The sequence below is a fragment of the Mesoplodon densirostris genome, chromosome 4, assembly GCF_025265405.1.
Source record: "Mesoplodon densirostris isolate mMesDen1 chromosome 4, mMesDen1 primary haplotype, whole genome shotgun sequence".
NCBI lineage: Eukaryota > Metazoa > Chordata > Mammalia > Artiodactyla > Ziphiidae > Mesoplodon > Mesoplodon densirostris.
This window is the reverse complement of record NC_082664.1, coordinates 124166995-124180422: the sequence shown is the minus strand read 5'-3', so window position 1 is coordinate 124180422 and position 13428 is coordinate 124166995.

The following is a 13428-nucleotide window of genomic DNA, read 5'->3' as shown; positions in this document are numbered from 1 at the left end:
GACCCTGAGTCTGGCTCTGTGCTGTATGTTTTAACCTGCATTATTTCATTTGAACCTCACTTTAATCCTGGGAGGCTAGTATTTATCCCCGTTTTACATACAAGGCAATGATCTCAGAGAGAGAGGAAATTTTGCCCCCATGTCATGTAGCTTTTAAATAGAGGAGCTAGAATTTAAACCCAGGACTATCTGAATCCCAAGCCCTTGACCTTGAAGCTATACTCTACAAGTGTTTCTCTCCTCAAACTTCTCCCTTTAGTAGAAAGGAAAAAGTCCACTTTTGCTGTGTGTGCATCTTGGGAGGGGTTCCAGCTCTGCCCCTAAATCATCTCCTGGATATGAGCGTTGTGTTGGGAATGGGCCATCAGCTGATGATGGATCCCCACCGTCCATCATGCCCCCGCAGCACACTGACACACAGTGCTGGAGTGTAATCAGGGTGATGGTGTCCTGATCTATGGGGGACGTTCATCATCCCAGGGCTGGTACCTTGACATTGTACCTTAGCTTGCTGTCAGTGGGACAGCTCCTTAATGTATTTCCGTAATATATCACCCAATGAAGGTGGCTAAGGAGGCCCACTGATGCCAGTTGCCTAGAGCCCTTTCCATGAGTCTCCCTGAGTTCTTGGTCTCTTAAAAATTCATATGTTCTTGTGAGTTTGCGTGAGCATAGAGAGAGAGCATAAGAGAGGGAGGCAGAAACAGAGAGACAGAGAGATAGAGAGAGGGTGAGAAAAGAGAGGCAGAGAGAGATGAAAAGGAAAAGAAGCAAGAGAGAGTCAGAAAGCAACCTAGGCATGCCAGCTTTGGCGTTGAAAACAGACATCATGGGGAACCTCTTTATCTGATCTTGGTGGGGCCTTGTTCCTCTGGGGGATGGAGGGGCTTTGGGAGGAGGTGTGGTTGCTGGAAGGACATGGGTCCAGGACTGGAAACTTCTCTTTCTCCCTTTACAGACAGCAAAGGGGGCTCCATGGTCTGCCAAGACTTTTTGCCTTCTGTCTCCTTTGCTCCAGAGGTCACCTTAGTGGGAAAGATTCCCAAAGCTGCCTCTTGGACCCCAGCACCCCTTGTTTACCTGCCCAATGGACAGCTTTACTCAGACAACCCAACAATACCACAAGCTTGGAAGACCCCAAACTGTGGTCACCTGTCCACCCTGGTCTCCCTTCTGGCTTCCTTATTGCAATGAAAGTTCTCGCCAGTCTCCAGTGCCCCAAATCTCATGGTCATCTTATCTCATCATTCTCTCCAAGGGCCCCATGTTCAGTTCTGTCAATTCTTCTCTTCTGTTTTTGTTGCTTTAATTCTAGTCCACATCAGTAATGTGATTGATTGGGCCAGCCATCAGTAAAATATTTCCAGGGATTATACTCTGCACCAGACACTGTGTTAGGGTGACAACTTGTACCCAGTGGTAGATCTCTCTAGTTGGCACATCACTATCCAACTGGCCTTCCTAAAGCACCCTTTTGTCATCTTACTTTTCAGTCCCTAAAATTTGTGCCACGTTATGGACTGTAAAGAGCTGAATGGGAGCATGATTTGCAGGTAGATGGTTCTGAGGGTCTAGGTCAAGCCAGGAGGCATGTTGCCCATGTTGTCTATGGCTCCTTGGCTCGGCTGCAGCACAGAGCTTTAGGGAGGAGGAGATGTGAAGAACGTGTAACTCTAATATTAAGTGGGGCCCCACAGTGCCCAGTCTCACCACGACATTACATTCAAAAAAATATTCCAGAAAACAAAAATAAAAGCAATTCCAATCTAGATTGCATCTCTCACAGGGCGTTAAAGGAGATCCACATAATGACCCTTCTTAAAATCCCATTGCCTCTCCTCCGATCTGCTCAGTCCTGTAGCTGCCCCATGGCCTCTCCCCATCTAAACACATCTGCCCCTCAGTGTTCCACAAACACTCTTTCTAATACCCAGACATTCTGTTTCTCTCCTTTCTCCTCTCCTTCCCTCAATCCCTTTAATTTTGTAGAGCAATTTATACACTTGGGCTTCTTATCACGTTCTGTTTGTTTCACCCATTATCTAGATTTTCTAAAGACACAGGTGAGTCTGGAAGCTGGCCCAGCAAGCCTATGGATGTCCAATTGCTCCAGCACCATTTGTAGAAAAGGCTATGTTTATTCCATCGAATTGCTTTTGCACCTTTGTCAAAATCGGTTGGGCATATTTGTGTGGGTCTATTTCTGGGTTCTCTATTCTGTTCTATTGATACATATGTCTATCCTTCTGCCCTTACTATACAGCCTTGATTACAGTGGCTATATAAGTCTGAAATCTGGTAGATAGATTCCTCCCACTTTATTCTTTTTCAAAACTGTTTTAGCTATTTTAGTTCTTTGCCTTTTCATATAAATTTTAGAATAATCTTGTCTACAAAAAGTCTTTCTGAGATTTTGATAGGAATTGTGTTAAACCTATATACTAGTTTGGAAGAATTGACAATTTTACTCTGTTGAGTCTTCCTCCTTCTGGAGGAGCTTGTGTAGAATTGGTGTTAATTCTTCTTTAACCATTTGGTAGAATTCTCCTGTGAACCCATTTGAGTCAGGAGATTTCTTTCCTGGGAATTAAAAAAAAATTGTGATTCAGTTTCCTCGAATAATTTTAGATTACAGCACTATTCAAATGATTTATTTCATTTGTGAATTGTGGTAGTTTGTATTTTTTAAGGAGTTGGTCCATTTTATCTAAATTATCAAATTTATTTATGTAGATTTGTTGTAGTATTCCCTGTTATGCTTTTGATGTCTGCAGGGTCTGTAGTGATATCTCTTGTTTCATTTCTGTTATCGGTGATTTGTGTTTTCTATCTCTTTTTTTTTCTTTGTGAGTTTTTCTAGAAATTAGTCAATTCTATTGATTTTTTCAAAGAACCAGCTCTTTGTTTCATTTGTTTTCTCAAGTGTTTTTCTGTTGTCAGTTTCATCAAATTTACTCTTATATTTATTATTTCCTTCATTCTGCTTGCTTTGGGTTTATTTTACTCTTCTTTTTTTTGGGTCTTGAGGTGGGAGCTTAGATTATTTGTTTGAAACTTTTCCTCTTTTCTAATGTAAGCACTTAGTGCTACAGATTTTCCTTTCAGCATGACTTTAGCTGTGTCCCACAAATTTTGATTTGTTATATTTTCATTTTCATTGAGTTCCATGCATTTTTAAATCCCCCTTGAGACTTCCTTTTTGACCTATGGGTTATTTAAAAGTGGTTTCCTTAGTTTCTAGATGTTTGGAGATTTTCCCGTTATTTTTCTGTTACTGGTTTCTAGCTTGGTTTCATTGTTGTTGGAGAACACACTCTGTATGGTCTCAACTGTTTTAAATTTGAGGTTTATTTTATAGCCCAGGATATAGTCTATCTTGGTATATGTTCTTTGGGCACTTGAAAATAATGTGTAGTCTGCTGTTGTTGAGTGGAGTGTTCTATAAAAGTTGATGAGAACCTGTTGGTTGATGGTGTTGAGTTCTATATTCTTGCTTGTTTTCTCTATAGTTGTATATAAATTATTGAGAGAGGGATATTTAAGTCTTTAATTATAATTGTGGATTTGATTATTTCTCCTTTTAGTTCTATTGGCTTTTGCTTCATGTATTTTGCATCACTGTTTTTTGGTGAATTAGCATTTAGGATTTCTATGTCTTCTTGGTTTTATAATGTCCTTCTCTTGTCTCTGGTATTTTTTTTTTTTTTTTGCTCTGAAATCTACTTTGGCTGATTATTAATATAGCCACTCCTGCTGTCTTTTGATTAATATTTGCATGATGTATCTTTCCTTTCTTTTATTTTATCCTGCCTATGTTGCATTTGAAGTGAGTGTGCTGTGGTAGCATTTGGTTGGGTCATGCTTTTTAATTCACTCCGCCAATCTCTTTCCTTTAATTGGTATATTCAGACCATTTATATTTAATTTAATTATTTATATTTCAAGGTTTAATTTTTTTTTTTTCTGGTATGCGGGCCTCTCACTGTTGTGGCCTCTCCCGTTGCGGAGCACAGGCTCCGGATGCACAGGCTCAGCGGCCATGGCTCACGGGCCCAGCCGCTCCTCGGCATGTGGGATCCCCCCGGACCGGGGCACGAACCCGTGTCCCCTGCATCGGCAGGCGGACTCCCAACCACTGCGCCACCAGGGAAGCCCTAATTTTGTTTTTTATTTTCTGTTTCTTTTACCTGTTTTTTTCTCTCTGTTTTCTTTTTCATACTTTCTATGAGTTACATGAACATTTTTTAGAATTCCATTTTGATTTATCTATAGTGTCTTTTTTTGAATTTTATTTAATTTATTTTTTTATACAGCAGGTTCTTATTAGTTATCCATTTTATACATATTAGTGTATATATGTCAATCCCGATCTCCCAATTCATCACACCACCACCACCACCATCACTCCCCGCCACTTTCCCCCCTTGGTGTCCATACATTTGTTCTCTACATCTGTGCCTCCATTTCTGCCCTGCAAACTGGTTCATCTGTACCATTTTTCTAGGCTCCACATATATGCGTTAATATACAATATTTGTTTTTCTCTTTCTGGCTTACTTCACTCTGTATGACAGTCTCTAGATCCATCCATGTCTCTATAAATGCCCCAGTTTCGTTCCTTTTTATGGCTGAGTAATATTGCATTGTATATATGTCCCACATCTTCTTTATCCGTTTGTCTGTTGATGGACATTTAGGTTGCTTCCATGACCTGGCTATTGTAAATAGTGCTGCAGTGAATGTTGGGGTGCATGTGTCTCTTTGAATTATGGTTTTCTTTGGGTATATACCCAGTAGTGGGATTGATGGGTCACATGGTAATTCTATTTTTAGTTTTTTAAGGAACCTCCATACTGTTCTCCATAGTGGCTGTATCAATTTACATTCCCACCAACAGTGCAAGAGAATTTCCTTTTCTCCACACCCTCTCCAGCATTTGTTGTTTATAGATTTTGATGATGCCCATTCTAACTGGTGTGAGGTGATACCTCATTGTAGTTTTGATTTGCATTTCTCTAGTAATTAGTGATGTTGAGCAGCTTTTCATGTGCTTCTTGGCCATCTGTCTGTCTTCTTTGGAGAAATGTCTATTTAGGTCTTCTGCCAATTTTTTGATTGGGTTGTTTGTTTTATTTAATATTGAGCTGCATGAGCTGTTTATATATTTTGGAGATTAATCCTTTGTCCATTGATTCGTTTGCAAATATTTTCTCCCATTTTGAGGGTTGTCTTTTCATCTTGTTTGTAGTTTCCTTTGCTTTGCAAAAGATTTTAAGTTTCATTAGGTCCCATTTGTTTATTTTTGTTTTTATTTCCATTACTCTAGGAAGTGGATCAAAAAATATCTTGCTGTGATTTATGTCAAAGAGTGTTCTTCCTATGTTTTCCTCTAAGAGTTTTATACTGTCCAGTCTTAGATTTAGGTCTCTAATCCATTTTGAGTTTATTTTTGTGTATGGTGTTAGGGAGTGTTCTAATTTCATTCTTTTACATGTAGCTGTCCTGTTTTCCTAGCACCACTTATTGAAGAGACTGTCTTTTCTCCATGGTATATCCTTGCCTCCTTTGTCATAGATTAGTTGACCAAAGGTGCATGGGTTTATCTCTGGGCTTTCTATCTTGTTCCATTGATCTACATTTCTGTTTTTGTGCCAGTACCATATTGTCTTGATTACTGTAGCTTTATAGTATAGTCTGAAGTCAGGGAGTCTGATTCCTCCAGCTCTGTTTTTTTCCCTCAAGACTGCTTTGGCTATTCAGGGTCTTTTGTGTCTCCATACAAATTTTAAGATTTTTTGTTCTAGTTCTGTAAAAAAAAAATGCAATTTGTAATTTGATAGGGATTGCATTGAATCTGTAGATTGCTTTGGGTAGTATAGTCATTTTCACAATATTGTTTCTTCCAATCCAAGAACATGGTATATCTTTCCATCTGTTGGTATCATCTTTAATTTCTTTCATCAGTGTCTTATAGTTTTCTGCATGTAGGTCTTTTGTCTCCCTAGGTAGGTTTATTCCTAGGTATTTTATTCTTTTTGTTGCAATGGTAAATGGGAGTGTTTCCTTAATTTCTCTTTCAGATTCTTCATCATTAGTGTATAGGAATACAAGAGATTTCTGTGAATTAATTTTTTATCATGCAACTTTACCAAATTCATCTATAGTGTCTTGATCATATCTCTTTGTATAGCATTTTAGTGGTTGCTCTCAGTATTACATTATATATATATAACATATCACAATCTACTGGTATCATCATTTTTCTCATCCAGTGAAGTGTAAAAACCTTACCTCCTTTTATGTCTTTTTTACTCTCCCCCATTTTAAATTGTCTTAACTCTTTCCCCTCCTGTCATTTAAAACCACATCAGATAGTGCTATAATTGTTTCTCCAACAAACATAATCTAGAAAATTCAATAACAGAAGGAAAGCCTATTTTTTTACCCACATTTATGCTCAGTGTTCTTTATTCCTTCCTAATGTTTCAAGTTTTCTTCTTTTATTGTCTCCTGTGTGCATAGAGAACTTCCTTTATCTATTTTTGAGTAGGTGTGCTGTAAACAAATTCTCCTAATTTTCCTTATTCAGTATGCATCTTCATTTTCTAAGGATATTTCTGCTAAGTATAGGATTCTGGGGTTGACCCTTTTTTTTCCTTCAGAACTTGAAGAATATTGTGCCACTTCTTCAGGTCTCCATGATTTCTGATGAGAAATATGTTGTCCTTTGAATAGTTTTTCCTATATAGCTGAGGTGTTATTTTTCTCTGGCTGCTTTCAAGATTTTGTCTTTAGTTTTCGAAGTCTTGGCATAAGTTTCTTTGGCTTTGTCCTGTTTATGGTTCACTAAGATTTGCGAAGTTTTCAACCATTATTTCTTCTAGACTTTTTCAATCCTGCCCTCTATCTCTTCTCCTTCTGAGACTCCAAGGACATGAAATTAGATCTTTTGTTATAGTCTCATAGATCTCCGAGGCTGTGTTTATTTATTTATTTAGTCTATATTCTCTTTGCTTTTCAGGTTGTGTATATTATTCTGTCTTCCAGTTCTCGAATTCTTTTCTCTGTTCCCTCTACCGTGCTGTGGAGCCCATTCACTGAGTTTTAAATTTTGGTTATTATATTTTTCAGTTCTAAAATTTCCTTTTGTTTCTCTTTTATATCCTCTATTTCTTTGTTGAGGCTCTTTTTTCATGTGTTTCAGGCATGTTCATAATCTCTCATTGAAGCATTTTATCATGGTTGCCTTCAAATCTTTGTCAGATAATCCTCACATCTTTGTGATCTTGGTGTTGGCATCTATTGGTTGTCTTTTTTTCATTCAGTTGAGATCTTTTTTGGTATGATGAGTAATTTTTTTATTAAAATCTGGATATTTTTGTATTGTGTTATGAGACTCTGGATCTTATTTTAAACGCTCTGGGTTAGCTGGCTTTTTTGGACACCACTCCAGCCAGGGAGGGATGGGAAGACACTGACTTGTTACTGCAAAGTGCTGTAGAAGTCCAGGTTCTGCACTCAGCCTCCACTGACATGTGAGGAGGGGACCCCTCATCACCCTTGAGTGGGGTTGGGAGTTCCAGCAGTCTCCATTGCTACTGAGGGGGGGGTGGCCCTGCTCCCTGAGCTACAGTAAAAGTCTTGACTCCCCACTGGGCCTCCTCTAACACCACATCCCAGTGGGGAGAAGGAAGAAATGCCCTGTTACTGCTGAGTAGGGTGGAAGTCTAGGCTCCCCACTTGAACTTTGCTGGTATGGGTAGGGAAGGGGCCACAGTTTTTCCTGTGTTGTTTGCCTAGCATAGAACAGTATTGTCTAACTGTTTCCTGTCTTTCTAGGTTGCCCCTTTACTTGTCCTTTGACAAGAGAACAAGCTTTTGTTGGAAATTTTTTTGGTCTGTGGTCATTGAAGTTTCTGGGTTGTTGGCTTTTTCAGCTCCAAGTCTGGGATGTATGAAGCACAAAGAAAAACCAAGGAACTCATCAGTGTGTAGTTCCTTGGGTCCTGATATCCCTAGTTGGTCTGCTTTTGTCTATCCACCTCTCAGAGTCTGCCTATGATTGTTTTATATATAATGTCCAGGGATGCAGTTGTCCTTAGCCGGAGGAATAGGGGAAAACACATCTGCTCCACCTACCTAGAACCAGAAGTAGACCTGACCTTTACTTTTTTTTTTTTTTTTTTCTGTATGCAGGCCTCCCACTGCTGTGACCTCTCCCGTTGCGGAGCACAGGCTCCGGACGCGCAGGCTCAGTGGCCATGGCTCACAGGCCCAGCCGCTCTGCGGCATGTGGGGTCCTCCCAGACCAGGGCACGAACCCGCATCTCCCACATCGGCAGGTGGACTCTCAACCACTACGCCACCAGGGAAGCCCTGACCTTTACTTTTAAGCTGCTGAACCTTTCCAAAAAATATTGTAAGTGAAAGCCCAGTATTTTAAGGAGAAAAATATTGAGATGTTCCAGTTGAAGTGAGGGTGGAGATGGCAGCCCTGACCACTAGTTCCCTGGCACTAGTAGCCATTGAAGTAACTCCCAGAGTTCTGAATTTCCATGGGGAATGCAGCTTGAAAACCAGAGTCCTAAATGACCCTTCCTTTTCCTACCTTCTGGGACATCCATGGGGAGAAATTCCACACAAGAGGGGAGACTTGAGGACTTCAGGGTATAGGCAGATTTTGGACAAGTAAGAGCCACCTGGTTACCTCCCAAATGAGCCATTGTTGCTCACAGCAGTCCCCTGCCCATTAACGGAGCCCACACTGGCCACCTTCCCTTCCCTGACCGCTTCCTACACTCCCTTCTTGGTGTTTCCTGCGATTACCTCTCAACTGAAGTACTTTCCCTCAAATCCTTGTCTCAGGGTCTCCCTCTGGGAGGAGCCAAACTAAGGCCACACACACACACGTACACACAACACACACACGCACATTTAATTAATGTACTCAGGGCTGTGTGTGTGAATGATGGTGATGGACTGACCCGGAAATAACAAATAAGAGTGATCTCTCCTCCTTGCACCATCCTCCAAGTTCAAAGGGACAGTAGATCAGAGGATGTTTTACCCTGAGGCCAGCCTGTTCTTTAGAGGGGCCGTTAAGGAGGGGTTGTACACTGGCTCAGGCTGAGGGTAGCTTCCAGTTCAGGGGCCTGGAGGAAGGAGAGAAACTTAACCTGTTTGGTTAACAAGCATCTTGTTCCATTTGATTAGTGGAGACAAAACAGTTCAGCTAATCATTTATAAGAAAGGGAATGGAATTTGGAGGGTCTGTGTCTGCTCTGTCATGGGTAAACAAGGGGAAATCATGAGTCTTTTCTGAGTCACATGGGGAAGGATGATGATGAACTACCTTTTCTGAAACAAAAAGGGATGGGGGGATTTCTCTAACCCTTGCTGTTTTCCAGGGTCACAGGTTCAGGAAAAATTCAACGTGTTCAGTTCTGTCCTAAAAATTGAGTTGAATCCTGCAGGAAATATGAAATAGATCCAGCGTTTCTCCGTGAGGATAATTAGGGATGTTAGCAGAGTGGGTCTCCCATGTGAGCTGCTCTCAGCCAAGCAGAAGTTCCCTCTGAGCGCTAAGGCTGTGGGCCGGGGTGGGGGGCTTCCCAGGCGGCTGCTCCGAGCTCAGAGCTTAAGGTCCCTCCTCCTACTGCCCCCACCCTCCCTGCTCCCAGCCACCCTCTTCCCTGCCTGCCACACAGCTGTTTTGCCAACATAGCTGCCTGATTCTCTTTCAAGTGGCTTCTTGGAGCAGATGTTCCTGGCTCCTCGCTGTATCAAAAACAAACAGGAGCTGGGTTGTCATTTGCCCTCCTGGGGAAAATCCCACTGCTGCAGCAGATTCTTCTGGAGAGGTTCAGGGAGGGCTGTGAAGTCTCTCCGTGCTGCTTCTTGCCAGGAATTTGCCTCCAGATGGATGGCAGGGCCTCCTCAGGTCTTCTGAGCTGTGTGCGGTCCCTCGGGAGCGTGGGCCGGAGAGGCACACTTGTAACAGAATGAAATTCCCACCTGGGGGAAGCAAGGCTGGGCTTTGCTCCTGTCACTACCTCCTAATGTCATTTAACCTTTTGAAAAACATAAACACCCCAACAATTTTGGTTTTGAAAGATCCCCCCAGGGGTTTGTCCCCAGTTGAAAATCTCTTCTTGTTTCCAGTAGCCCCCATCAACAAGAAAATGCTCTTGGCTTGCTTTTTGAGGTTCGTGTTATGCAAGAGATAGGCTTTTGGTTTCTGTTTCGTGAACATGAAAGTCGAATACGCAGTTGAATGTGTCTTTTAAAAGGTGCCCATTGAGCTCCCTGCGGCCCGTCCCTGCGGCTCCCGGGTTCTTCCGCCGCTGCCCTCCTCCCTCCCTTCTCCTGGGGGCTTCACTCCTACCGGAAAGAGGAGGGGAGATGCGGGCGAGGCAACAATTTCTGTACCCCGGACCCCGCGTCAAGCCTTGATGGTATCAATAAACAAGACAAATACCTTATGCTAACACATATATATGGAATTTAAGAAAGAAAAAAATGTCATGAAGAACCTAGGGGCAAAACAAGAATAAAGACACAGACCTACTTGAGAATGGACTTGAGGATATGGGGAGGGGGAAGGGTAAGCTGTGACAAAGTGAGAGAGTGGCGTGGACATATATACACTACCAAATGTAAAATAGATAGCTAGTGGGAAGCAGCCGCATAGCACAGGGAGATCAGCTCAGTGCTTTGTGACCACCTAGAGGGGTGGGATAGGGAGGGTGGGAGGGAGGGAGACGCAAAAGGCAAGAGATATGGGGATATATGTATATGTATAACTGATTCACTTTGCTATAAAGCAGAAACTAACACACCATTGTAAAGCAATTATACTCCAATAAAGTTGTAAAAAACAAACAAACAAACAAAGCTAAGCAGACTATTTGGTCAGTTTTGGTCAGCTTGATTTACCTGATTAATTCAGTGGGAAAAAATCAGCTAGTAGAGCTTCTTGGCATGAAGCTAACCAAATAAACAGTTTCTTTGACTGAAAAATAAAATAAAATAAAATAAACGTGAGCCTCGGTTTCCTCTCTGGAAAAAAAAAAAGATGCCCATTTCATTGCCAGCTGAGCATCAGGGCTCTGGTGGACCCGGCAGCTGCTTGGGGGGGGGGGGCAGTGGTGGTCAAGAAAATCTGTGCGATGCCAGGAAGACCTTCTTGCCAAAATGTGCCAACCTGCTGTGGCAAGGTATTGCATCCTTAGCCATTCGCTCCTGGGAGGTGGATCCCGCGGACACAGATCACAGTAGGTCCATAGTACATATGCCAGTTGACTGCAGCCTGCAAAGCACTCTAAAGAAGAGGGGAGAGGCACAGGTGGGAGCGTGCCTAGGGAGGGAGACGGGACCCAAAGGAAGTCCTCAGCAGCGTGGTCTCTCGGGAGGAGCCGGACATCTGAGGATGCTGGGCTCGGTGTGAGGAAGGTGGGAAAGGAAGCCTTCCTGGTAGGTGCTAGCACGTCTACTCCCCTCAGCCAGAGGACTCTGGGAGCTGGTACCAGAGGGGATAAAATCGCAAGTGAAATATGTTTGTGGGTCTGTCCTCAAATGTTCCATTGACTTGGATAGTAGGTCTAGCACGTGGCCCATTCCACGTCCCCACTTTGTTGCTGGAGTGTCCTCCTCGTGTCCACTCCACTCTGATGTGGCCCCAGCCATCCCCAGCCCGGTGGTGTGCGCATTGCCCCATCCCACGGGAGCGCTCCCGGGCTCATCCTTCTCAGCAGAGCCTACTCAGGCTCAGTTGAGCACCAGGTCTTGATACCCTCTCCTCTCCTGGCCTCTGAGACACCATCCTTTCCTGATTTTTCTCCTATTCCTCTGGCTACTCCTGCTCTGTCTTCTTTGCTGGCTTCTCCTTCTCAGTGTGCAAATGTACACCTTTCTCAGTGATGGGGCTCTGCCCTCGTCTATTCTCTCCCCAGATCAGTGTTTCACACGTTAGATGGCTTCCAAACACTCCAGGGCGATGGCTAACCGTGCAGGCTCCTGAGCCCCATCCCCAGAGATCCATTTTAGTGGCCTGGAGGCCTAGAAATTTGCACGTTCAACTAGCGCCCCGAGGGATTCCTATGCAAGTAGTCCATGGAACACGCTTTGATGAAGTTCTGCATTGCACAACTGCATATGTGATTCATTCAATCCCAAGGCATTGCACGGTATTTATATGCTGACATCTCCTCAGTTTAGACCTCCAGCTCAGACCTCCCACCTCAGAGCTCCAGGCTTCTATCTCCAGGCCTGCTTAACATCTCTATTTGGACATAACCTCAGCATCTGAGCCTTAGAATTTAAAAGAAAACTTGATTTTCCTCCTTAAACCACCTCTCCTTAGCATCATCTCAGGAAATAGAAACACCAACCCCCGGTAGCGCCTTCAGATCACCCTTTCTGCCAGCCCCATGAAACATTGGCAAATCCCTGGGCTGTGTTTACAAGTATTTCTCCAGTCAGCTGCATCTCTCCCGCTCTGGTGCCGCTGCTACTCCGCTCCCAGCCACCTATATCACTATCTGGTCGACTGCGGTAGAGACCTAAATGGCCTCCCTGCCCTAATTCATTCCTTTACCGCAGCCAAAGAGGTAACATGAAACACACCGTAGTTACTGCTGCTCCCTTTAGTGGCTTCTCATCACACTTAGATGGAAATCCAAACTCCCCACAGGCCCTCTGACACCTGGCCCCTGCCTGCCTTCCCCATCTTCCCCTGTCACTCTAAGCCTTGCTCTCTGAGCTCTGTTCACACTGAACTTCTTTAAGCTCCTGAACAAGTTAAAGACTTTCCTGCCTCAGGGCTTTTGTACATGCTGTTCCCTCTGCCTAGAATGCTCTTCCCTAGTCCTCCAAGTGTCTCTGGCTCCTCCTCATTTTTTAGGTCTCAGCTTTCCTGACCTCTTTATTATTAATATTATTACATCCATCCTATTCTTCTTTTTTTCCATCCTATTATTCTTAATAATGGCCACCTGTCCATTCTTTCATGGTATCTCATGAACACTCATATTTGGTAATTATGTATTTATTAATGCTTATTTATGTCTTTTTTTGGGGTCCTTTTCACCAGACAGTACGTTCTATGAGGGCAGGGACTGTGTCTATTTTTTTCTCACCTGGCATGGATTAGCACCCGATAAATATTTATTGAATGAATGGAGTGAATTTTATTTTATCCAGTTATATAACATTTAGCCACAGTCCTATTATTCCATTGCACTGTCTTCTGTTCAGACCTGTTCCAGTCTCTTCCATTCTATTTTAGTCTGTTGAATTCTATTCTTTTCTATCCTGTTCCGTTCTGTTTTGACCTGGTCTAATCTGTTCCATCCTGTTCTATTCTCTTCCATCCTGGTCTATTCTGTTCCACCCTGTCCTAGTCTAGTTCAACCTGTTTAGTCTGTTCCA